Source organism: Schistocerca serialis, chromosome 7 (genome assembly GCF_023864345.2).
Source record: "Schistocerca serialis cubense isolate TAMUIC-IGC-003099 chromosome 7, iqSchSeri2.2, whole genome shotgun sequence".
Taxonomy (NCBI): Eukaryota; Metazoa; Arthropoda; class Insecta; order Orthoptera; family Acrididae; genus Schistocerca; species Schistocerca serialis.
This window is the reverse complement of record NC_064644.1, coordinates 482,154,346-482,178,373: the sequence shown is the minus strand read 5'-3', so window position 1 is coordinate 482,178,373 and position 24,028 is coordinate 482,154,346. Positions and strand designations below refer to the sequence as shown.

General features: G+C 44.7%; 1 protein-coding gene across 1 annotated transcript in view; it reads right to left on the bottom strand.

Annotated features, from left to right (window-relative positions):
• The window catches only part of LOC126412658 (uncharacterized), a 128,322-nt gene that overhangs the window by 45,838 nt on the left and 58,456 nt on the right, over positions 1-24,028 (bottom strand). The window contains exon 4 of the mRNA XM_050082361.1: positions 13,957-14,035. The gene's annotated coding sequence lies outside the window, so the exon portion shown is untranslated. The remainder of the gene's footprint in view (positions 1-13,956; positions 14,036-24,028) is intronic.

Here is a 24,028-nt window from a genome sequence, read left to right as displayed (position 1 = left end):
GTCGTCATCAATGTCCATCAGCTCCGATGGCGACCCAAGGGAGATGTCAGACAGTATGATGGCATCGTCATCGGACTGACCCTGACTAGTCTCCTCAGGTGGCAAAACCTTCACCTTCGGCATCTTTGTCTTGGGGGGCTTAGAATGCAGAACCTTGTCAACAGTTGGAGCTTTACTCGCCTGGGCAGAAGGCGCCATATGGGGAGGGGCAGGAAGTACCCCAATGTCAGCAACCACGGCCTTGTCCGACGTTGTGGGGAGAGCTGCAGGTTGCAAAACAACCGCAGCAGCACAAGTGCACTGGCAAACGCTGGTATTAGTGCTGACACTAGCAACCTCCATTTGTGTAGCAACAGTGGCCAACTGTACCTGTTTCTGCAGAGCGGAAGCGAAAGATGTTGTAAACACAGGAGACTGCATGGCCTTAAAGAGCTTCTTGGCCTCACCATAGGGGATGCGCTTAGATGTTTTGATCTCCTGTATCTTCCGTTCCTCGAGATAGATGGGGCAGACCCGGCTCCAGACAGGGTGACTCCCAGAGCAATTCACACACTTCACAGGCGATGAACAATTGGCTCCTTCATGGGCAGGCTGACCACATTTACCACAAGTGGCTATCCCATTACACCCCAACATAGTATGCCCAAAGCGCTGACATTGAAAACAGCGCATTGGGTTAGGAAAATATGGCCGTACTGGCAAACGTAGGAAACCTGCTTTAACATGCTCTGGGAGTCTCGGGCAATTGAACGTGAGAATAAACGAGTCGGATTTGACTAGGTCCCCATCGACTCGTTTCATAATATGCTTCACGTCGACAATACCTTTGTCAGCCCACTCAGATTTCAACTCGTCCTTGGGGATATCCATCAAGTCCCTACATGTCACAACACCCTTACTATAGTTCAAAGTGGAGTGGAGCTCGGTCTCGATAGCGTACTCTCCGAGACAGGTTGCTTTCCGAAGAGAAGTGACTTGACGGGAACTAGAAGTTTCAACTAACAGAGTCCCATTACGCAGTCACTTCACAGATTTCAGTGTTCCTGCAATTCCCTCAAGACCCTTGTGGATGTAAAAGGGAGAAACCCTCTCAAAGCTACCTTCCTTCTGTTTGACAATCAAAAACACATTCTGGTTATCAGCATGTGCTCTGTTACGACAGTCTGATAAATCTCTAGTAACACCAGGCGCTGGAGGACTCGCAGCACAAAGTCGCTTTTTCGATGGGGTGTGTTTTCCTACCAGTGGCCCACCCAATCCACTGGTAGGGGGAAATGTAGAGGTCGAAGGGTCCATTGTGGTCCCACGAGCAGCTAGGGAACTAAAGGTCCGCTCAGACAGAGCCCCGCGTGCCTGAGTAAGCCTTATACAACTGGGGTGCGGCAGGTGCCCCAGAGGTTGCCCGCTTGCGACTGTTCCACCCCAACAGCCATGCATCTTATATGCGCGCAGCACACCGTAAGATTGAGGGGTTTTTATAGAGGTTTACCTTCCTCGCAATCCAGGCGGTCAAGCCAAGATTACCATTCCCCGCAGCAAACAACATTCCACCGCCGCGCCATGCAGTGGTCCCTGAAGCATGTCCAGGGGTTACGGTGACAGGAGACTGGCGGCGCTGACCAGTTCCCAGCTCAGGACCCCGGGGTCGCCAAGCCCGTACTCAGCAAATGAATGCTGAGCCCCTGGGGGGACTGGTGAAAGCAAGAGGAAAATAAATATATATTATATTCCTGACATTGTGCCAGAATGAGAGCAATATGCAGTATAATAAACTCAGAAAAAATCTTCAAAAGGCCAAGATTGATAGTACAGCATTTATTTTGGTAGCCGGTTTCAGTAAGACTATGTCAGAATCCTCAGATCTTATGCTCCATACATTCACATAATCTTCTCCATCTGTGCTACACATCATGTCACATCACGATTATGCATGCGAAGATCATGAAAACCATTGTATATTGGCATGTCAAATTTAAAATAAACAACATATACAAACATAAGGATAGTGAACAGAAAATGCAGGACAATTTGGCATTTAAAAGACTAATATGGATGCATGATGAAAATATACATAAAAAGTGTTATAACGAAAAGACAAGTGACAACACACAGACACTCTACAATGAATGAAAAACCAATGTAAGAAACTAACGATGGCAAACAAATAGAAAGTGCAAAGGGTATCTCTGCATATAAACACAGTGTTAATACGACAAGCAGCCATGAGGAACTAAGTGTGGTCTGTTGTTCACAGCGAATGGGCCTATCATTTGCTGTTTCCATTTGCGAACCATAATTGGTTACCTACAGTGACATCATAGGGTCTCTAAGTGTTGTCATGCTCTTTCTGTGTCTTTTTATTATGCGTCCATGTCAATCTTTTAAGTACTATTTTGTTCTGTATTCTATTTTACTTTTGAAGTACAGGGTGATTATAATTTAAGTTAAACTTTCAAGATGCTGTAGAAATAACATCAGGAGTCAGAATGACCTCAAACTGCAATGGAATATTATTGGAGAAGGGTGAAACGTATGGCAGATGCAAAACAATAGTAGTGTGAAAATTGATCAATAGATGACGCTGGATGTGTCAGAATACATAAATGAAAACACCTGTCAGCTCACGACCCATTGAAGTTGGTATAAACACGTCAGGTACACGGCTTTTCCTCCTATCACATCTGCGACATTCGCTTGCATATCTGTATTACAAAACTAATGACTGTGCACGCGTCGCTCTGCAGAAGTTCCACACACTGAATGGTTTGAGAAAAGGCGTTGGTCCGAAGACTGCCATGGGTCTGGAGAGAATGATTCAGAAATTCAAAAAGACGGGTTATTTTGGTGTGCAACATGGTATAGGGAGGAAACAAATGGATTTGACGTCAGTGGAAGCAGTGACCACAGCACTGCAAGAGGAGATGAGTGGCGGTGTGCAAACATGTAGTGCAGGGGGAATTGTCCAAACACTGGACATACCTGTGAGCACGGTGCGTAAAATCCTATGAAACACTCTTCTTTGTTATTCATTCAAAATTACCCATGTGCACGATTTGTTTCCTGTTGACCTGCCAGCAAAAGAGACCTACACTTTAGAATTTCTTGATCGCATGGAAGTGGACAATGATTGGCTGTGGAAGACTTTGAGGACACACAAAGCCCACTTCCATCTGACAGGACACATCAATACACAGAATTGTTGAATAAGGGCAATGGAAAATCCACACACAAATCAACCAGCACCACTTCATCCTGAAAAGGTCACTGTGTAGCATGGGTTTATGGCAACATTTATCATAGGGTCATATTTTTTTTCCGAAGAGACCGGTGCTTCCAGTCCTGCTACCTGTACCTTCACTGGTAAGTGCCATGAGTGACTTTTGCAAAACCACGTCACTGCAGCTCTCCAACAGCACGGATGTGTGGATGGGATAATTTTTATGCAAGATGGCGCACCTCCACACATTGCAAATCCAGTTAAGCAGCTGCTGAAGCACCATTTCGGAAATGCTAGAATTATAAGCTGCCATTTCCCTACAGTCTGACCATCCTGATAACCTGATCTTAATCTGTGTGACTTCTGGCTGTGGGGCTATCTGAAAGATGTGTCCAGTATTCCTATTGCAAACGTAGCTGCATTGAAGGCATGCATTACGAAACACATTCTGAACGTGATCCTGGAAACACATCGATCAGTTGTGGAACATGCTGTTCCTCAATTTCAACTTGTTGCAGAAATTGGTGGACAGCATACTGAACATGTTTTGCGCCAGTCACATGGAAAGTAATAATCCGATTTGTTTTTATTGATGCTTTTTATGCAGTTTTTGGCCTTAGGACAATTAAAAACCAATGTGATTCATGCTTTTTAAGCAGTTTTTGGTCCCAGGACAATTAAAAACCAATGTGAGTGATGCTTTTATGTGGTTTTTGGCCTCAGGACAATTAAAAACTTATTTTTGCCTTGGTGGATGGGCTTAGTAAATAACAGTATCACACCTGTAAACCCATGCACACTGAGAGGTACAGTTTGTTTAATGTCAAACGTACACCTTAGCCATTTTTGTATGATCCATTTGTCATTTGTAGTTGTCCACTATTAAATTATGATGCTTTAGAGATTATGATGCTTACAGTGCCATCTATTTCTACATTTTGTAACTATTTATTTTTCTTCTGCCATACGTTTTCCCCCTTGTCTGATAATATTCCATTGCAATTTGAAATCATTCTGAGCAGTGCTGTTATTTCTACAGCAGTTTGAAAGTTTAACTTTAATTATAATCATCCAGTATTTTATTAACTTTTATCTCTTCATCTGCATCTTCCTGCTTACCTATCTACCACATACAGGCCCCACCTGTAATTTTCTTGTCCCCCACCTCCTGGCACATCTCAGCACTCATTCTGTGTTCTTTCAGGATGCCTCACATGTAAGTGCATGTGACATATGTCAGTTTCCTAGATCGTAAATGATTTCACACAGTAATTGTGCTATTACTGTATTTTTAATTATGTTTGTTGACAATTAGTTCCCATAATTTCCATTACATGTATCTATTTCAATATTAGATGAGTCAGACAATATTATTTTTTCATTTATTGCTTTTATGAAGAGTATGATTGAGTTGTTTAGCATTACATTTATTGTTGTTGACACCTACTGCTACATTATTCTCTACCTGACGAATTCTGTTGTACACAAGAACCTCATTAACCTGGCTCTTACTCATCTGTATACAGAAGACAGCTACTGGATAAATTAAATGCAGAAGAGGGAGAAGTTGGTGTCATTCCTGTATTGAAATCGGTGTATTAATAATGTCCCGTTTTTTAGTTGCATCTCCTTGAGATCAAGTCACTTAAGTTCATGAAAATCAACTTTGAATACCTTCTGTGAGCATTAGTGTACCTTCTGTGGCCACTTGTTTGGTTTCTAACAGGTGTATCTCTGTAACAGATAAAAATTGGATACATTATAGCAACTGTTTTATTCAAATTAGTCCATATTGCCTCTTGCAGTATCTACTATTCCTCCTGAAACACTCAGCATAAAAGGGAAAGTCAACAAGTAAAGGCATTTTTTTCTGTTTCACGGGTTGACAGCAATGACTCAACAATGGCATGTTTTGGTCTGACACATGTTTCATACCCAAAACATCTGAAAACATTTCATGACATGAGCTAGTAGTCTAGTACCTCCCGCCGCGGAAGTCGAACACACGCCAGAACAAATGGACGTGGTCAGCCCATAGAGGGCTCCGCATCCGCGGTGGCTATTCCGTGCAGCGGCTCTCGCAAAGTGAGGGCGCCACCGCTACGCCACGTGCAGACCACGGCCAATAGCCGCTCCCTCCAGTTTCGTATATAGGGACCCACTCTGCCCTAGTCCAGTCAGTCTGGTACTCGCTCTGGATTGCGTCTCTATCTCGGCGGTACTGCGTTCTGGTCGTTGCTCATTGTTGACATTTGCCTGGCTCTGGTTCCGAGTGGATTTACTGTTGGTGTTTGGTGTTGTGGTTTCTACAAGCCTCCGTTGTTTATCTCTTCCTTGTTGTGTCTGTTGTTGTCTGTTGTCGCTGGTCTGTCGTCCAACTCGTCCTTGTGTTTACCCGGTGGTGCATGCTCCACCGGCGGCGGCTTCCCCGCCTGGCGGCTCCAATCTGCAGCCCAAGGCGTTCCTGCGGTTGGTTTTGGTTACTACATTGGCGACGAGGTAAACGGAACATAAGAGTATGGAAGAGAAATTACTAACTCTCTTAGAGCAACAGCAGCAGCTCATGCGACAGCAGCGGCAGCACTTGGAGGTCTTACAGACGTCGGTACAGTTGCTCTCGGACAGGGTCAATAAGTGGGATTCCCTCCCACCTCTTCTCCCAGGTGCCCCGCTTTCAGACACGTTCCCACGTCCGCCGTCGTTCCCACCATTCAACAACGCAAAAGAGGATTGGGAAATGTACCTGCATAGTCTGAAACAACATTTCACGCCCTTTCAGGTGTCGGATGACTCTCTGCAGCGGTTGTTATTCTTGTCTTTTTTTTGCTCCGCAAGTTGGCACCGTAGGCTGACCCTGTGGCTCTCTCCTTTCATGAGATCTGTGTGTTGCTACCTAACTATTATTCCCAGCGATACCACGTGGTTGCGTCTCGCTTGGAATTCCATCAATACCACAAGCAGCCGGGTCAGTCCTACCGTTCCTGGGTGACGGATTTGCAAGGCCTCAGCCGCAAATGCAACATCACGTGCAGCAATCAGCAGTGCAAGGTGTCATATGCAGATTCGTTAATTCGGGATGTGGTCGTTCAACTTGCGCCCGATCCGGAGGTCCGCACTGCAGCATTAAAGTTGGACAACCCCTCGATGGAAGACATTCTGCATATTGCCCATTCCTTCGAAATTGCTCAAGCGGCGAACGAATGTCTCATGGCACGGCCTCAGATGGCAGCAGTCAAGTCCACTTCCCGATCCACTCCTTCCTGCTGTTGATGGGGCGCAGTCTCCAGAGGGCACTGCTGTCGAGATTCCTCGCTGTCTGATGTCTCTATGGTGTCCGAACCGCCGGTCGCCCCTCGACGTCGGCCCCGTGGCCCCCTCCCTTCGTGCCCCCAGTGCTTTTCGGCCCACACTGAGCTGACTGTCCCCACTGCTGGAAGACCTGTTCGCTCTGTGAGAAAGAAGGCCACCTTCGATCAGTCTGTCGTAGCCGCTCGACCCGCACGCCGTCCCGCCCCTGCAGGCCAACAGGAGGCTGTCCATGCTTTACACGCAGTCGCCCCTCGGACCGACACATTGGCTCAAAAGTTATTCCTCACCCTACGCATCTTTAACGAGGATGTCAGTTTCCAGGTCGATACAGGGGGCCACCGTTTCTTTGGTCAATCTGGCGACTTATGCGCGTCTCGGGTCTCCGGAATTGTCCCCACCCTCTCGGAGGTTAGTCACCTACGGCGACGGTTCCATCTCTCTCCGTGGACAGTTCTCTGTTATGACCATCTACAAAAACGTTCCCTGGTCCCTTACCCTCTTTGTGGTGGACCACCCGTCGGCTTCGGACATTTTTGGACTAGATGCGTTTACACGGTTTGGCTTTTCCATTCAAGACAAAGTGCAATTCGTTTCTACTACAGTTCCATTTCAGGACCTAGACGATCTGTGCGCGTCCTTTTCCTCCCTGTTTTCGGCAGACCTGGGCTGTGTTTTCGGCAGACCTGGGCTGTACTTCCGATTTCCAGGCGCACATCACTTTACTGCTGAACGCCCGGCCTCGCTTTTGTCGGGCTTGGCCTATTCCGGTAGCCTTGCGTGCAGCCGTCAAGCAGGAACTCGATCGGCTTCAGGCTGCGGGGGTTATCGAGCCAGTACAATCGAGTGCCTGGGCAACACCCTTAGTGGTCATCAAGAAACCCAATGGATCGCTTCGGCTTTGCGGGGATTTTGGGCCTACGGTCACTACTCAGTCTTTGGTCGAAACTTATCCCATTCCTCGACACGAAGACCTTCTCGCTAAACTGGCAGGTGGTGAGTACTTTTCTAAAATTGATCTGGCAGAAGCCTATCACCAATTGCTGTTGGATGAGGAATCGCAGGCCATCGTCGTCGTCAACATGCCTTTCGGTCTTTATAAATACAAGCGTCTTCCGCTTGGCATTTCCTCTGCCCCTGCGATTTTCCAGCGGTATCTCGAGCAACTCACGCAACCAATACTGGCTTGTGTCAATTACCTCGATGATATCTTAGTCACGGGGCGCACGTGCCAGGAACATCTGTGCAACCTCAGTACCTTATTTCACGCCCTGCAGGCTGCGAGTTTACGTTGTCGGCTGGATAAGTGCAGTTTTTTTCAACCCCAAGTGGAGTACTTAGGACATTGGCTCAGTAAAGATGGCATTCGCCCTTCGGACCGCAATGTCGCAGCCATTGATGCCCTTCCCCGTCCACAAAACTTATCCGAACTCCAGGTATTTTTGGGGAAAGTCAATTATTACTTAAAGTTCTTACCCCAAGCTGCCCACGTTGCGCATCCCCTAAATCGCCTGTGTCGCAAAGTGGTACCTTACACGTGGACTTCTGCCTGCGACCAGGCTTTCACCTACCTGAACACAAGGCTGAAAACTGCCCCTTGCCTTACGCCTTTCTCTCCGGATCGTCCCTTGGTGGTGGTGGCCGATGCCTCAGCGTACAGGATTGGGGCAGTCCTGGCACACAGGAATGAGGATGGGTTGGAACAACCTGTGGCATATGCATCCAAGACGTTAACCCCTGCGCAAAGGAATTACTCTCAGATCAAAAAGGAGGCTCTTGCCATTATTTTGGCAGTTCAGAAATTTCACATTTACCTGTTTGGGGCGCAGTTCACCCTCCTCACGGATCACAAGCCCTTAGTGTCGCTTTATGGGCCACATTTGCACTTCCCAGAACGGACGGCTCAGCGTCTTCAGTGCTGGGCGTTGTTCTAGCGTAATTACACTTACACCATCTGCTATAAGCCCACCAGTCAACACACTAATGCAGATGCCTCGTCACGTCTCCCAGCAGGACCTGATCCGGCGTTCGACCAGCAGGAAGTCCTGTGCTTCCACATCAACTCTGCCTGCCGGGAGACTCTCGATGGATTTCCTCTGACGGCCACGCAAATCGCCGCTTCCACGCACAGGGACCCCATTCTGCGGCAAGTCCTACGCTATGTGACACATGGTTGGCCTCCCTACCTCACCTGACGTTTGAAAACTGACTTCAGCCTGTGGCGTCACGTCTCAGACAGACTTACGGTGATGGAGGACGTCCTCCTGTTGTCCATGGACTCGGACGCCCATCGGGTGGTGATTCCTCCGGACTTACGCCACCGAGTCCTGCACTTATTACACTGCGGACACTGGGGGATGTCTCACATGAAGGCATTGGCTCGACGACATGTCTATTGGCCAGGGATCGATGGAGACATTGAGCACCTGGTCCGTGGTTGCACAGTGTGTGCGCGTCGTCAGGCTGTCCTCCACAATCTTTCACATCCTGGCCAACACCCAGCCAACCCTGGGACAGGATCCATCTAGATTTTGCAGGCCCCTTCTTAGGCTCCGTGTGGCTCCTCCTCATTGATGCCTATTCCAAATACCCATATGTGGTCAACATGGCTTCCACCACCACTGATGCCACCCTCACCGCCTTGGCCCAGGTGTTGGTCATTGAAGGCCTTCCTCACACATTGGTCACAGATAACGGGTCCCAATTCACGGCGTCCTCGTTCCAGAACTTCTGCTCCGCTAACGGTATCAAACACATTCGCTCTACCCCCTTCCATCCTTCATCCAATGGCGTGGCGGAACGCCTGGTGCGCACTTTCAAACAGCAGCTGATGAAATCAGTAGAGCCGTCGGCCACCACCTCGGCCCTCACCTTGTTTCTAAGCACTTACCGCACTACGCTGGTGGCCGGCCATATTCCTGCCAAACTCCTTCACGGGCGACAACCTCGGACCCTCCTCCACCTGCTGACACCATCCCCTTCTGGGCCCCGCTCTCGCCCCTCCCAGCGCTACGCCCCGGGCATGGCCGTGTGGGCCCGCTCCTATGGCAGCATACCTGCATGGACGCCCGCTACGGTGACGGCAGCTCATGGGCGGCGTGTGACGACCGTACAGACACAAAGGGGGCTCGAGCGTCGCCACCATAACCAACTTTGCCCTCGGGCCCCTGTCTTCATTCCTCCCCAACCACCTTCCCTGCTTCCTGGTGCGGACACGTCCCTCAAGGTGGAGCCCTTCCCTCCATCTCCTCGCCGGCTCTGCAGACACCCCTTCCGCCTTGCCAGGGTATAGAGACGCCCTCTGACCCCCTGCCATCTGGTGACACCTTGATGGATGCCGCAGACAGCCTGCCCTCCCCTCCCCCAGTGGTCCCTCCGGACATATCACACCCAGTGCCCTCCTTCCGCCTGCCCCAGCATCGTCCGGGGCATTTCTGACCCTATGCACCAACTTCGGGGGGGGGGAGGGATCTAGTACCTCCCGCCGCGGAAGTCGAACACGCGCCGGAACAAATGGACGTGGTCAGCCCATAGAGGGCTCCGCATCCGCGGCGGCTATTCCATGCAGTGGCTCTCGCGCAGCGAGGGCGCCACCGCTACGCCACGTGCAGACCACGGCCAATAGCCGCTCCCTCCGGTTTCGTATATAGGGACCCGCTCTGCCCTAGTCCAGTCAGTCTGTTACTCGCTCTGGATTGCATCTCTACCTCGGCGGTACTGCGTTCTGGTCATTGCCCGTTGTTGACATTTGCCTGGCTCTGGTTCCGAGTGGATTTACTGTTGGTGTTTGGTGTTGTGGTTTCTACAAGCCTCCATTGTTTATCTCTTCCTTGTTGTGTCTGTCATTGTCGGTTGTCGTTGGTCTGTCGTCCGACTCATCCTTGTGTTTACCCGGTGGTGCATGCTCCACCGCCGGCGGATTCCCCACCTGGCGGCTCCGATCCGCAGCCCAAGGCGTTCCTGCAGTTGGTTTTGGTTACTACAAGTAGACAGGTCAACATCATCACTGACTTCTCCGACTATAAATCAATGATCATTCACAATTAATCCTTTTGCTTTTTTCTAAGATTTCATAAACTGATGATGTGCTGGGGAGCCAAGGGGGTTCGTCATCTTCAATGTCTTCAAGACCTTCTTCAAAACACTAATACCACTACACTCATAAACAACTCATGAGAAGAAAAAAAAACAGAAAATCTAATATTTTAAACCTTTACTGTACTTTATTCCATTTATAGCAAAATTTAATACATATCCTGTGATCCATCTTCATACAAAACTAGTGATTCACCGTGTCTTCGCTTGGGTAATACTAAGTATCTATGACTGGATGAGTTGTCTGGCATAGCAGTAATACATTAACGAACAAAACTTCCTCATGAATCAGTCTATCTATTAGTGAAAACTGTATCAAACTCCCCACAGTAGTTTCTGAGATTAGCTGTTATGTACAGACAGAAAAACACTGCAGGGAACTTTAATTTGTAATATGTATAGAAAAATAATTGGTGATATCACCAAACATATGTAATCTTTTTAGCAGCTGACAACAGATTATATATATACAATGTGGAAAACATGGTACAGATATTTTTATGACATGTTTCCTAACACAATGAAAATATTGCAGAAATTGGACTAATCCAACACATGAAATTACAAATTTCCTGTTACTTTTTGAACACATACTGTACGTTGTGTTTATGCAAGAGTGCTCTCATGTTTTCAAACTAGAGTAGAAGTTACATTTTGTCATAAATTTTAGTATGCCATTACAAATAAGATGTAGTTTTCTCTAAATGGGTGAACAGTAAGTAATTTACAGATGATTCTATCAAATCAAAATGTTCGGAGGAAGTAATGAAGTAACTATTTTGTAAATGTTATTCAATTACACATCATATATATGATACAAAATACTGTCTTTTGCAACTGAATCTTTTATTTGTGTTTTCCAAACATGTTTCACATGTTTGTACTAGGCTCATCAGTAGTCAATAATATAATGAAAACAGGTACACGTGACAGCATGAGCTACATAATATGTTCCAGAATACTGCAAATAGAAACAGGATTCTTCCAGGGCTCATATCTCAGGTTCTTTTGGTGATAGAAAGGCAAAGTCAAATGTTCTGGATAACTCTTGAGCTAGAAACCATTTGTATACCAAACAGAAGGATCACGCTAGTGTCACTACCCTATAGCACAGGGTCAAAGTATGCATATTACACACTTGCTCCTGCTTAGGCAAATGGAGCAAATCGGAAGGTCTTTTTGCATTAGATGTGGTCAACAGCGTACCTTAAGGGGATAATGGAGATACCATTAGTCATGAATGGTTACTTAGGAAACTCCAAAACAACTGGTTTTTTGCCATTTTTTCATACCAAAACCAAGTTGCCGATTCCAAGATGCCTATGGGCAGCGAATGGCTAAAATTTTTCTGTTATATTCCTAAGATCATAATCTCAAAAAGCCATGAAACTTTTCTTGATATCTTTATCCATTTCCCAGATACAGAGCTGCAAAGTTACCATACTTCTACATGTAAAATATGGACATAAAATCCAATACAAGGCAAAATCTAAATAATAAATAACCACAGCAAATTACTCAAATTTTAACCGTATATTCTCTAGACATTTATCTACAGGTACCATCTTCCCATTTTCAAAACTCTTTTATTAGTTCATGGGTTGTTCCTAAGAAATCCCCCCTCCCCTGACCCAAAAAAATCATATTTTAGCACTTTTCTTGTACCAAAACCGAGCCAACAATTCCAAGATGACTATGCATAGTTCCAAGATGACTATGCATAGCAAATGGCTGAAATTTTTCAAACATATTACTAAGATCCTGATCTCGAAGAACCATGGATTCCCACATGGCTATACAAAGCAAATGGCTGAAATTTTTACAATATAGTTCTATGATCCTGATCTCAAACGATCTTGAAAATTTTGTTGGTATCTTTACCTGTTTACAAGAAACAGATGTTCAAGGTTACCTTACATGTACATGTAAAAAGCTCATATAAAATCTGGTATGAGGCGAAATCTAAGACAGGGACAGAGAGTTTGACACTGACAAGGAGGAAGTGAGACACAGAGACCGTGAAGAGAGACAGCAGTAATGGGAAGGAATGAATGAGATAGGAGCAGTACAAGAGAACATGAGGGAGGCAGTGACAGTGAGAGAAGAGAATAGTAGAGAGCAGAACAAAAGAGATTGTAGCTGTAAGACAGGTGACAGAGACAGAAGACGCAAATAGACGATGACAATGATTGGGCTGCATGAGTGAGAATGGGCAAGTGCAAGTGCATTGTATGAGGGACTTAACAGTCATGGACTAGTGGGTGTGAACAAGTTACAGTTAGGTGAGTTTCTGGGGGTGAGAGCTGGGTTACACGTTAAGAAAAGCAACATGGCAAAATTTTTAAAAGTGCTGAGGAAGGTAAAATGAAGCAGGTGGTGTCCCACTTTTCACTCAAGAGTCTTTCAAACAGCAGCATATTCACTTTTTTGTGCTCCGATAGGAGGACTATTATGCTAGTTGAATGGTAGCCATGGTTCAGTATTTTCAATCATCCATGGTTTTCTAAATTTTGCAAAGATTGTGGTGGTTGGGTATCACATCAATTGACAGACAACGGAAAAGTTTGGAAAAGCTGAAATCAAATTTAAAGCATTTTCAAAGAGGAGGAAGAATAGTTTATTAGTCACTTAATAACTGTTGATGACGTGGGTCCATCACTACAAACGACAGAGTAAGCAGGAGAGCACGCTGTAGAAACATCATCCACCTTTGCCTAAAGCAAAAAATTTCCCAAGCCAGGCACTCGATGAGAAGTTGAAGAAGACAATTTTCTGAGCTCTGAAAGGTCCATTGTTGGTTCATTACACTCCTTAATGTCACACAGTGAATAGTGACAGCTACTGTGAGATCTGAATCCCGAAATCAAAAAAGGAGAGGAGATGGAAGCCTACAAAGGTGTGTGTGTGTTTACTTCAGGATAATGTCCACCCTCATACAGTTGAGAAAACAGTTCATTGCATTCACTGCTGTAACATCCATTGTACAGTCCTGACATAGCACTAAGTGATTTGTCAGCTTTGAAAGAGCACCTATGTTTTCATCGGATGACAAAGTTGCGGAGGCAGCACAACAGTGGATCTGCAGAATGCCACAAAGCTTCTTCCAGAGTAGAATTGTGAAATTTGTCAGGATACGGACCAATTGCACAAAGGCAAAGGGAGGTTATATGGAGTTTCTTAAAAAGTTCATTTACTTTTTGTTTTGCTCTCATACAATGCAATGAACAAAAGAAAACTAAATTTATTTTAAATGAGGATATTAAACATACTGAAGTAATAATGCAACATAAGAGTATTACAGCAACTTGAAAAACATACAAGAAATGAAAACTTATTACCATTGTTTCTTTTCTCAAAGAAGTCTATGGCTTTCTTATATGCTTCCTCCACTTTACAATTTTCTTCTTTTCCAGTGTTCTGCAACAAAAAGGAATATGTGCCAAAATAGAAATAAATAAAATTAAACAACGGTTAATCCAGAATGGAATAATGGCAATATTATGAAAAGGATGGATTGCTACTCACCATACAGTGGAGATATTGAGTCACAGACAGGCATAACAAAAAGGCTACTAAACACATAAGCTTTTGGCCAGGAGGCCTTCATCTGAAACAGACAACATACACACACACATTCATGCAAATGCAGCTCACAAGACAGATGACCTCTGCCTCTGGCTGCCAATGCCAGACTGTGAGCTACTGAGCGTGAAGGGAGAAGCAATCTGGGTGGTGGGAGTAAGAAAGAGGCTGGGAAGGGGAGGGGGAGTGTGAGCAGGATGTCGGTGCGAGATGGTAAAGTGCTGTTTGTGGGAGCATACAGGCACGAGGTGGAGAGAACGCAGAGCAGCCAGGTACAGTTGGGAGGTTAGACAGAGGGCAAGAGGAAGGGGGAAGGGTGGAATAGGAGGGAAGTAAAAAGATTGTAGGTGAGCTTGTGAAATAGAAAGCTGTGGAGTGAGATCAGGGGAGGGGATAGGTGGGTGAAGGACTACAATTAAGCAAGGTTGATGCCAGAAGGTTGCAGTAACATAGGACATATTGCAGGGAGAGTTCCCATCTACGCAATTCGGAAAAGCAGGTGTTGATGGGAAGGATCCAGATGGCACAGGCTGTGAAGCAGTCATTAAAATGAAGAACGTTGTGTTGGGCAGCAAGCTCAGTAACTCGGTGGTCCAGCTGCTTCTTGGCCACAGTTTGTTGGTGGCCATTAATGTTGGCAGGCAGCTTGTTGGCTGTCATAGCCACATAGAATTCAGCACAGTGGTTGCAGCTCAGCTTTTAGATTACACAATTGTTTCGCAGGTAGCACTGCCTTTGATGGATAGGTGATTCTTGTGACTGGATTGGAGTTGGTACTGGTGGGAGGATGTATGGGACAGGTCTTGTATTTAGGTCTATTACAGGGATATGAGCCGTGAGGCAAGGGTTTGAGAGCAGGGGCGGAGTAGGGATGGACAAGGATATTGTGCAGGTTCGGATGGTGGTGGAATATCACATTGGGAGGGGTGGGGAGGATAGTTGGCAGGACATTCTTTATTTCAAGGCACGGCGAGTGGTAGTCAAAGCCCTGGCAGAAAACATGATTCAGCTGCTCCAGTACTGGGTGGTACTGGGTCACAAGGGGAATGCACCTCTCTGGCCGAACGGCAGGACTCTGGTATGTGGTGGGTGACTGGAGAGATAAGGCATGGGAGATCTGTTTCTATTCAAGGTTACGAAGATAATTACAGTCTGTGAAGGCCTCAGTAATCCCCTTGTATGTTTTGAGGACTGCTCATCACTACAGATGCAATGGCCACAGATGGCTGGGCTGTATGGAAGGGACTTCTTTGCATGGAATGGATGGCAGTTGTCGAAGTGGAGGTAACATTGATGGTTGGTAGGTTTGATATGGATGGAGGCACTGAGGTAGCCATCTTTGAGGTGGAGACCAATATTGAGGAAGGTGGCTTGTTGGGATGAGGTGGACCACGTGAAGCAAATGGGGGAAAAGTGTAGAGGTTCTGGAGGAATGTGGATAGGGTGTCCTGATCTTCAATCCAGATCAAAAAGATGTTATCAATAATCCGAACTAGGTGAGGGCTTTGGGATTCTGTGTGGTTTGGAAGGATTTCTCTAGATGGCCCCCGAGTATGTTGTCATAGGATGGTGCTATGCAGGTGCCCCTTACCATTTCCTGAATCTGTTTGTGGGGTGACATCTTCAAAGGAGAAGTAATTCTGTGTGTGGAAGTAGTTGCTTATGGTGACCAGGAAGGAGATTGTAGGTTTGGAATTCATTGGGCATTGGGAAAGGTGGTGTTTAATAGGAGCTAGTCCATGGGCATTAGGGATGTTAATGTAAAGGGCAGTGGCACCAATAGTGACGAGCAGGGCACAGTGTGGTAAAGGAACAGGAATTGTGGACAGTCAGTGTATGAAATGGTTGGTATCTTTCATATAGAAGTGTACATTGCAGGTAATAGGCTAAAGGTGTTTGTCTATGAGAGCAGAGAGTCTCTCAGTGCGAGCACAGTACCCGGCCACAATAGGGTGTCCTGGATGGTTAGGTTTATGGACTTTAGGAAGCATTTTGGGTAACTCTTCCCATTCTCAAAGGATATTTTTGGCTCAGAAATAGTTGGTTCAGCAATAGAGGGTGAAAGTTAGTGAACCTCTTGTCAACCCCTGTTCATTAGTCTGGGTATTCTGGCATTAGCCTGTCAATATACATATTGTTTACAGTCATTTCTTGTTAACAATATCAGCTTATTCCCAAGAATTAGCAGTTATCACACTTCCTGGACTCTTGTGCAAAAAGGCGAGCAGTATTCTGCTGCATCCATTTTCAAAACTGAAGAGTTTCCACATGAGTAACTCTATGTAAATGTCGAGTAGTTCCTTGAAAAATTAAGCTGATTCATGAGTTATGTTTTTGACTGAATTTACATAAACTTGTACCTTGACTTTTTTTAGGATTCATTAACACTTTATTTTATCTGTTACTACTTTTCTGTTGTAATTTCATGTACTGACATGTTGCATGACCATGGAGATTTGCTCCTCAATTTGGTCCTATGGAACTAGATGTGTAAAATAAAATTAAAAAATAGAAGGTAGGAGTACATGGAGTGGTAGGTGTGCGGAGACAGACAGACTCCTGGGAGAGGTTCTGCGATGGGCCTAAGGTTTTGAAGGAGAGACTGGAGACCCTGCTGGATCTCTGGATAGGATAACTGTGGCAGGGTTTCCAGGTAGACAAATCTGGTAGCTGGCAGAGTCTTTCTGCTAGGTAATCCTTGCAATTCAGAATAACTGAAGTGGAGCCTCTGACAGCAGGTAGGTTGATAAGGTGTGGATTGTCAAACTTTCTGCAAATGTAAGGCTAGCTTGCATGTTGAGAGATTTGGAGAATGATGGTGAGGCAATGTTAAATATTAAGAATTCTGGAAGGTTAACAGTGGGTGATTTAGGGGCAATAGGGGTGGATCACGGTTGAAAAGAAGAGTGAACTGAGTCAGGCAGGGTTCGACATTGGTCTTACATTGAGTCTGATTGGTAGGGCTGGTGGTGAAAAAGTGTTTCCACTGTAGGGACTGGGAGACGGAGAGAAGGTCTTTAACAAGTCCAGCAGGATTGCATTTAGGAATGGAACAAAAGATAAGGCCTTTGGAAAGGACTGATACTTCTGTGGGGCTAAGGCTTTTGGAGGAAAGGATCATGGCTGTGTTTCAGGTCTGTTTAGCTTTTGGATCCTGAACGATGGTGAGGGGAAGCTTTTGAGGGTGGTGTAATAAATAAAATTGTAAGCTATAAAAAATGCTGCACAATAAATTGAAATATTTGAGTGCTGTTTTGCACTAGAAAAGTGTGTGTGGAAACTGATGCGTAAATAACCTTGTCTAAAACCCTTGACTGCAATATGTAACACAGTACTGGTTTTTACACTTTGCACTCACGGTGAAAGGCATTTGCAGGGAAACTCAGGTAGTTGGCTAACATCACCCCACCCGCACCCATCAACCCCCCCCCCCCCCCCCCCTCCCATTTCTTTTAACATGAGGACTGTCCTGCCAAATGAGGAGGAGGAGGAAGAGGAAGAAGAAGAAGAAGAAAACCACGTACTGACCAGCTGATAACAGAAGTTTAGAGAACATTCCTGAGATCTGCAAAACTCTGTATGATATACAGTGTATGGTAAATGTAGTATCATTATTCGCTACCCCTCAACCTTTCTATGGCTGGAGCATGAAAGAATGACTCTCATTATGGCTATGTCCATGGATAAAAGATAAGTGTTACTAACCTAGTCACTGTATGTGATGGTATAAGGAAATAATATGTTTACAATTAATTGAAATAGTGAAGGTAACCACTTACCATGTAACTGAGGCACAATAGGTTTATAAACAAGAATGAAAAGTTGGCGAGCCTTCAAACAATTTCGTTTCTCAGACTGAACTGGGGTGAGAGCTTGTACTGTGTGGAATTGGTGACAGGCAAAGTGAGGCACGGGCAGGAATGGTGGTGGAGGGACGGGTGGCTGAGAGTGACAGGAATATGAATGTGGCACTGATGAGCTCGTCCTGGTGCCATCAGGTGGAGCTGTGGGAGGCACACAATAAAGTGGAGAAGTCAAGTTTAATGGGGAGAGGGAGATAGAAGAAAGGATGAGGAACTTTGGAGAGGAAAGTATGAGTGTAGACTGATGGTGAAGTGAGAGGCATGGTGACAGGGGCAGACATGAATGTGGGACAGTGCGTAGTGGAGGTTCGTTACACAATTATTGTTGGGTCAACAGATGTGTCACAAGGACATTTTCCAACTATGTAATTAAGAGAAGCAGGTATGTGGGGATAGGGGGAATCCAGATGATACAGGCTATGAAACAGTTACTGAAGTCAATTATATTACGCTCAACTGGGCAGTTAACTCTTATTTTGTCCACTGTTTGGTGGTGGCTATTCCCATATTGAAGGAAAGGTCACAACACAGTCGGGATATGATCTGAGTGCTTTCACAGATGACCTCGTCTCTGATAGAATAATATACGGTTATGATGGGACTGAAATACAATTTTCTAGATAAGTGCATGGTCTTGCATCTCTGTCTTACACTGGGATACAACCCATGAACCTACAGATTGGGAAAGGGTTTTGCATAAAGATGGACACACAAATGATGACAGGAAAAGATTAGTACAGATTCATGCGATTGTAAAAAGATATGTGAGCAAAGCATACAACAGCTACCACCGTTATACCTCGGCTAACGAGCTGGTGGAGAACCCCAAAAAATGCTGATCCTATGTAAAATTGCTAAGTGGGTCTAAGGCTCATTGACCAGTCTTGTTTGGCAGTAGAAGGCAGCAAAAGGATGGCCAAAGTTTTAAATTCCACATTTACGAAAACGTTCATACAGATACAAACATCTGATCTTTGCACAGAGTTCTTGCTCTTTTCTCACATGATGTACTGTGACCAACGGATGAAGGGCAACATACTGATTCCACATTTCTATATTTCCGAAAAGCATTCAACATAGTACCCCACTGCTGACTGTTAACGAAGGTACATACATATGGAATAGGCTCCTACATATGTGGCTGGCTCAAAGACTTCTTAAGGGGGGTAGGACGTCAAACGGGCCGTCTTGGAGCAGGAGAGACACCACAGGACATTTTAATTTCCATTGTCTATACTTTTACGAATAAACTCATAAAACTTTGTCAGCATGACCAGGAAGGATTCAGGATTCACAATCATAGCAGTGGAAGTTCAAAAACATAACAAAATAATTTTTTTTTTTTAAATGTGACAGTTCATAATTTTTTCACTTCTATGGCTGCAGTTGTTGCTATAGGTACACATTTCTTCAAAAGTAAGAGAGATTCTCCGATGAATTTTGCACAGCATACAAACCATACTTACAGGTGTATGAAACTCTAGAAATTATTTAATTTATGAAAAAATGAGTGTGCTGTTATATTTTAAACTTCATGTTCAGAAAAAAACTCAAATTTTATAGTTAATTACCACAATTTTTATCACAGTTTTTAATAGATTTGAAAAATTCTAGAGTTTCATACACCTGTAAGTATGGTTTGTATGCTGTGCAAAATTCATCGAAGAATCTCCCTTACTTATGAAGAAAAGTGTACCTATAGCAACAAATGCAGCCAATGGTAAGTGAAAAAAAGGTGAAATACAAATGTCAAAAAATAAATTATTTTCTTATATTTTTGAACTTCTACCACAATAAGTGTAAATCCTGAATCCTTTCTGGTCATTCTGACAAAGTTTTATGAATTTATTTTTAAAAGTATAGACAGTGGAAATTAAAATGTCCTGTGGTGTCTCTCCTGCTCCAAGCCGTCCCGTTTGATGTCCTGCCCCTCCTTAAATAATAGAACCCAGAACGTTGTCCTCAACGGCAAGTGTTCATCAGAGACATGGGTAACATCAGGAGTGCCCTAGGGAAGTGTGATAGAACCACTGCTATTTTCTATATACATAAATGGCATCTGGCAGACAGGGTGGGCAGCAATCTGCGGCTGTTTGCTAGTGCTGCTGTAGTGTACGGTAAGGTGTCGAAGTTGGGGGCCTGTAGGAAGATACAAGACAACTTAGACAAAATTTCTAGTTGGTGAGATGAATGGTAGCTAGCTCTAAATGTGCAAGCCTGTAATGTTCAGATACTGCATTATTAGAGGCCTGCTTTAACACAGTCTCATTGTTTAAATATCTGGCGGTAGCATTGTGAAGCAATGTGAAATGGAATGAGCATGTGAGGATTGTGGTAAGGAAGGTGAATGGTCGACTTCAGTTTATTGGGAGAATTGTAGGAAAGTGTGGTTCATCCATAAAGCAGACTGTATGTAGGACGCTAGTGAGATCGATTCTGGATTACTGCTCGAGGGTTTGGGATCTGCACCAGGTCGGATAGAATGAAGACACTGATGCAATTCAGAGGTGAGCTGCTAGATTTGTTACCAGTAGGTTCAATCAATATGCAAGTATTACAGATATACTTTGGGAGCTCCATTGGGAATACTTAGAGAAAAGAAGACATTCATTCTGAAGAACAAAGCTGAGAAAGTTCAGAGAACTGGCATTTGAAGCTGACTGCAGCACAATCCTACTGCCCCAACATATATTTTGCGTAGAGACCATGAAGATAAGATACAAGAAATTAGGGCTAATATGGAGACGTATAGACAGTTGCTATTCCCTAGCTCTATCTGCGTGTGGAACAGGAACAGGAATGACTAGTTGTGGTACACTGTACCTTCCGCCATGCACCATATGGTGGCTTGAGGAGTACATATGTAGACGTAGATGTATACCAGTATATTTCGCAGACCGGGTTGGCCACAGAATGTCTTTTTGGGAGAAAGGGGAAGGATTGTGGGTAGGAAGTTCCCGTACATTTCATAAATGGGGTGAGAAACAGAATTTCACATTGGGGAAGATGAGTAGGATTGTGGTTACGAAACTCCTCATTTCTGGGCATGATGATAGTAGTCGATGCCCTAGTGTGTAGGTTCTTTAAATGATGTACACATATAAATGAAATATTTGTAATAATTCTTATTTGCATTGCCCCCGTGCGGCAAAGATATCGCAGGGAGGTATGATTATCTAAGTAAGCTAACAGAAAACAGAAAGGTCAACTATCAATTATTTTATGTACCTTATTCGTTTCTTTTCACCAACCTCAGTGTCTGTCAGTCTTTTGAGCTAGTGCAATAAAGACATATGTAATTGCACTCTCCCAGTATTGTGTTAATTAAAAGATATAATATGCGGAAGTCGAAAGTTTTTATTCTCCCACTGAGCTACTTCCTAATTTCCACCTCACAACGTAATGAGGACTTACATTTTTAAATTGACTTTTTTGGAGAAGAAACCAATATTAAGAGAGGATAGCCGCCACACCCATGGTGACATTGTTGTCCATAGCTGAGAAGACCAGGTAAATATCAAGCCATACACCAAAACTCCAAGGATCCATGCTTTCGTGCGTTTCTGGGCATACAATTTCTAGTGCGACTAAATGTGCATTAGCATAATTACTTTAGCTCTGAACAATTCACATTAGCTCTCTCCCCAACCACTATGGGTGTTACTGGGTCATGAGGGGGAGGGCCGGTGCACTCTTTTGTAGATAGTCCATCGGGTAGTTCAAGGGTCAGAGGCTTTCAGGATACTGAGCAAAGGGTTCCTCATCACTGCACATGCACTGTACAATACAGACTTTCTATTGTAGAAGGGATGGCAGCTGCTGAAACGAGAGCTACTGTTGATAAGCTTGATACAGAGAGATGTTTTTACAAAGCTCTCAGAAAAGTGGAGATCAATGTCCAGGAGGTGTCACGCTAGGCTGGGGAGGACCAGATGAAGCAGTCAGGAGAGAGGGTGTTGAATCGGAGGAGGAATCAAGATAAAATGCCCACAAATATATTGTCAGTGAATATGAACAGACAAGGGGTTTAGGATACCGAGTGTCTGGGAAAATATCCTCTAGCTGGTCAATAAACAGGTTGTCAAATGTGGGTGCCATGTGGGTGCCATGTGAGTGCCCATGTTGAGTTGCATATTTGTGTGTGTGTGTGTGTGTGTTTTCACTTCAAGGAGAAATAGTTATGGGTAAGGATATTATTAGAACGAGGTGATGTGTTTATAGAGCAGGCAGGACATGGGAAGTGGTAATGTGCAGCAGTGCCAAGGTTGTGGGGATGTTGGTGTATGGGTAGGTAGCATCAACAAAGCCGAGCAGGGAGCCGGGGGGAAATGGGGTGAGGAAGGTTGACAGAAAGTGAAGAAAGTGATTTGTGTCCTTTCCATAGGCAGCTACGTTATGGGTGACAATTTGGAGGTAATGGCCTAAAGGTTCAATATTCTTTCCATAGGAGAATGTAACTATCTACAATCAGGCATCTAGGATGGTTAGGCTTATTGATTTTAGGAAGCAGGGGAAAAATGTGTGTGTGTGTGTGTGTGTGTGTGGTTTTGGGGGAAGGGGAGGGGTGGTTGGGGTAAGGACGACGACTCAAGGGAGAGGTTGTGGGATAGTCTAGGAGTTTACGCATGGATTATGCTGGAATTCTGGGCTGGGATCGCTATGCCAGGGCTTCAAAGTGGAGGAGTCGGACAGTTAATGATGTGCTTCCAGGTCTTCAGCCAAATCATGGTTTCCTATTGTGGATAAAATAGAAACAACGACTTGGCTGAACACCTGAAAGCACACCATTAATCAACCATGTCAAGAAAACCAGAGTGGTCAGTCAGACAGTGGGTAATAACTAGGGTCACATAATTATTGAAGTGGAGCCTTCGTCTGCAGGAGATATTATGACATCAGGGCCTGTTTTAAAAGATGGTTGCCTGGGGTAATTGAAGGGGGGGGGGGGGGAGGGGGGATCCATGGCTCCTCTCCATATATCATCCCTCTCCTCACAATAATTATGCCACTGGCCCCCATCTCCTGTCTCATAATAACTGTCACCTATCATCATGCCTCCCACTCCAACACATCAACCTACAGTCAGTTTTCTCAGTAATCTCCTTCTTCCTCTACTGTATCTCTCCCCCATACCACTCTCATCTCCATTTCATTGTGTTCTCACTTCACCTGCTCATGTCAGAGTGAACCCAGCAGTGCCGAATTCCTATACTGTTCCCATGTTGCCGCTTCCCCCAGCCCTTAGCCACAAATCTCTCAACTTCTCCATCCTCATCTCTCACCCACATCAATTGACGGTTCCCCTCATCCCATTTAAGCTGGAGCACCAGGAGACAATTTAATAGACTGGGATAATGTAGCCATATATGACTTTGATATTTGTGTGTGTGTGTGTGTGCGTGTTGTAAATTAGATAGCTCTGAAGGAAGACATTGCTGAAAGCTCAGCAATGTTTTCAGTCTTGTTTACATGCCTGTCAACCTCTCAGTACCTCAACTATACGGCAAGTGGTTACTTTTATCTTTACTCTTTCCAGTATTCCAGTCTCGAAGTATAATGTTCCTTCCACTAACAGTGATCTCATTTCTTTACCTTAAGAAAAATCCTCATTATTTCTTCTTCTTCCGTTTCTTTTTCTCTTATGAATAAGAAATAAATATGCAACATAATCCTGGAAACAAAATCTGTTTACAAGAAATTATACATCCTAATATTTACCCTCACAGGTGACTATGGCTCATATTCTTTTAACTATTCTAATATACTAAAAGAATTTCATTTGCAAGGCAATGACTTGCAGTAAGTTTAGAAACTATCTTGTTGCTGTCGCAATCTTGCAAATGAAATTGTTTTTGTTATATCAGAATACAGGAATTTCAGCAGTAGTCAGCTTCGAGGGCAGACGTTAGGATGCAGTTTGCAGGGTAGTTCCTGTTCAGAAAACACATCTGCTGTTTACTGACTA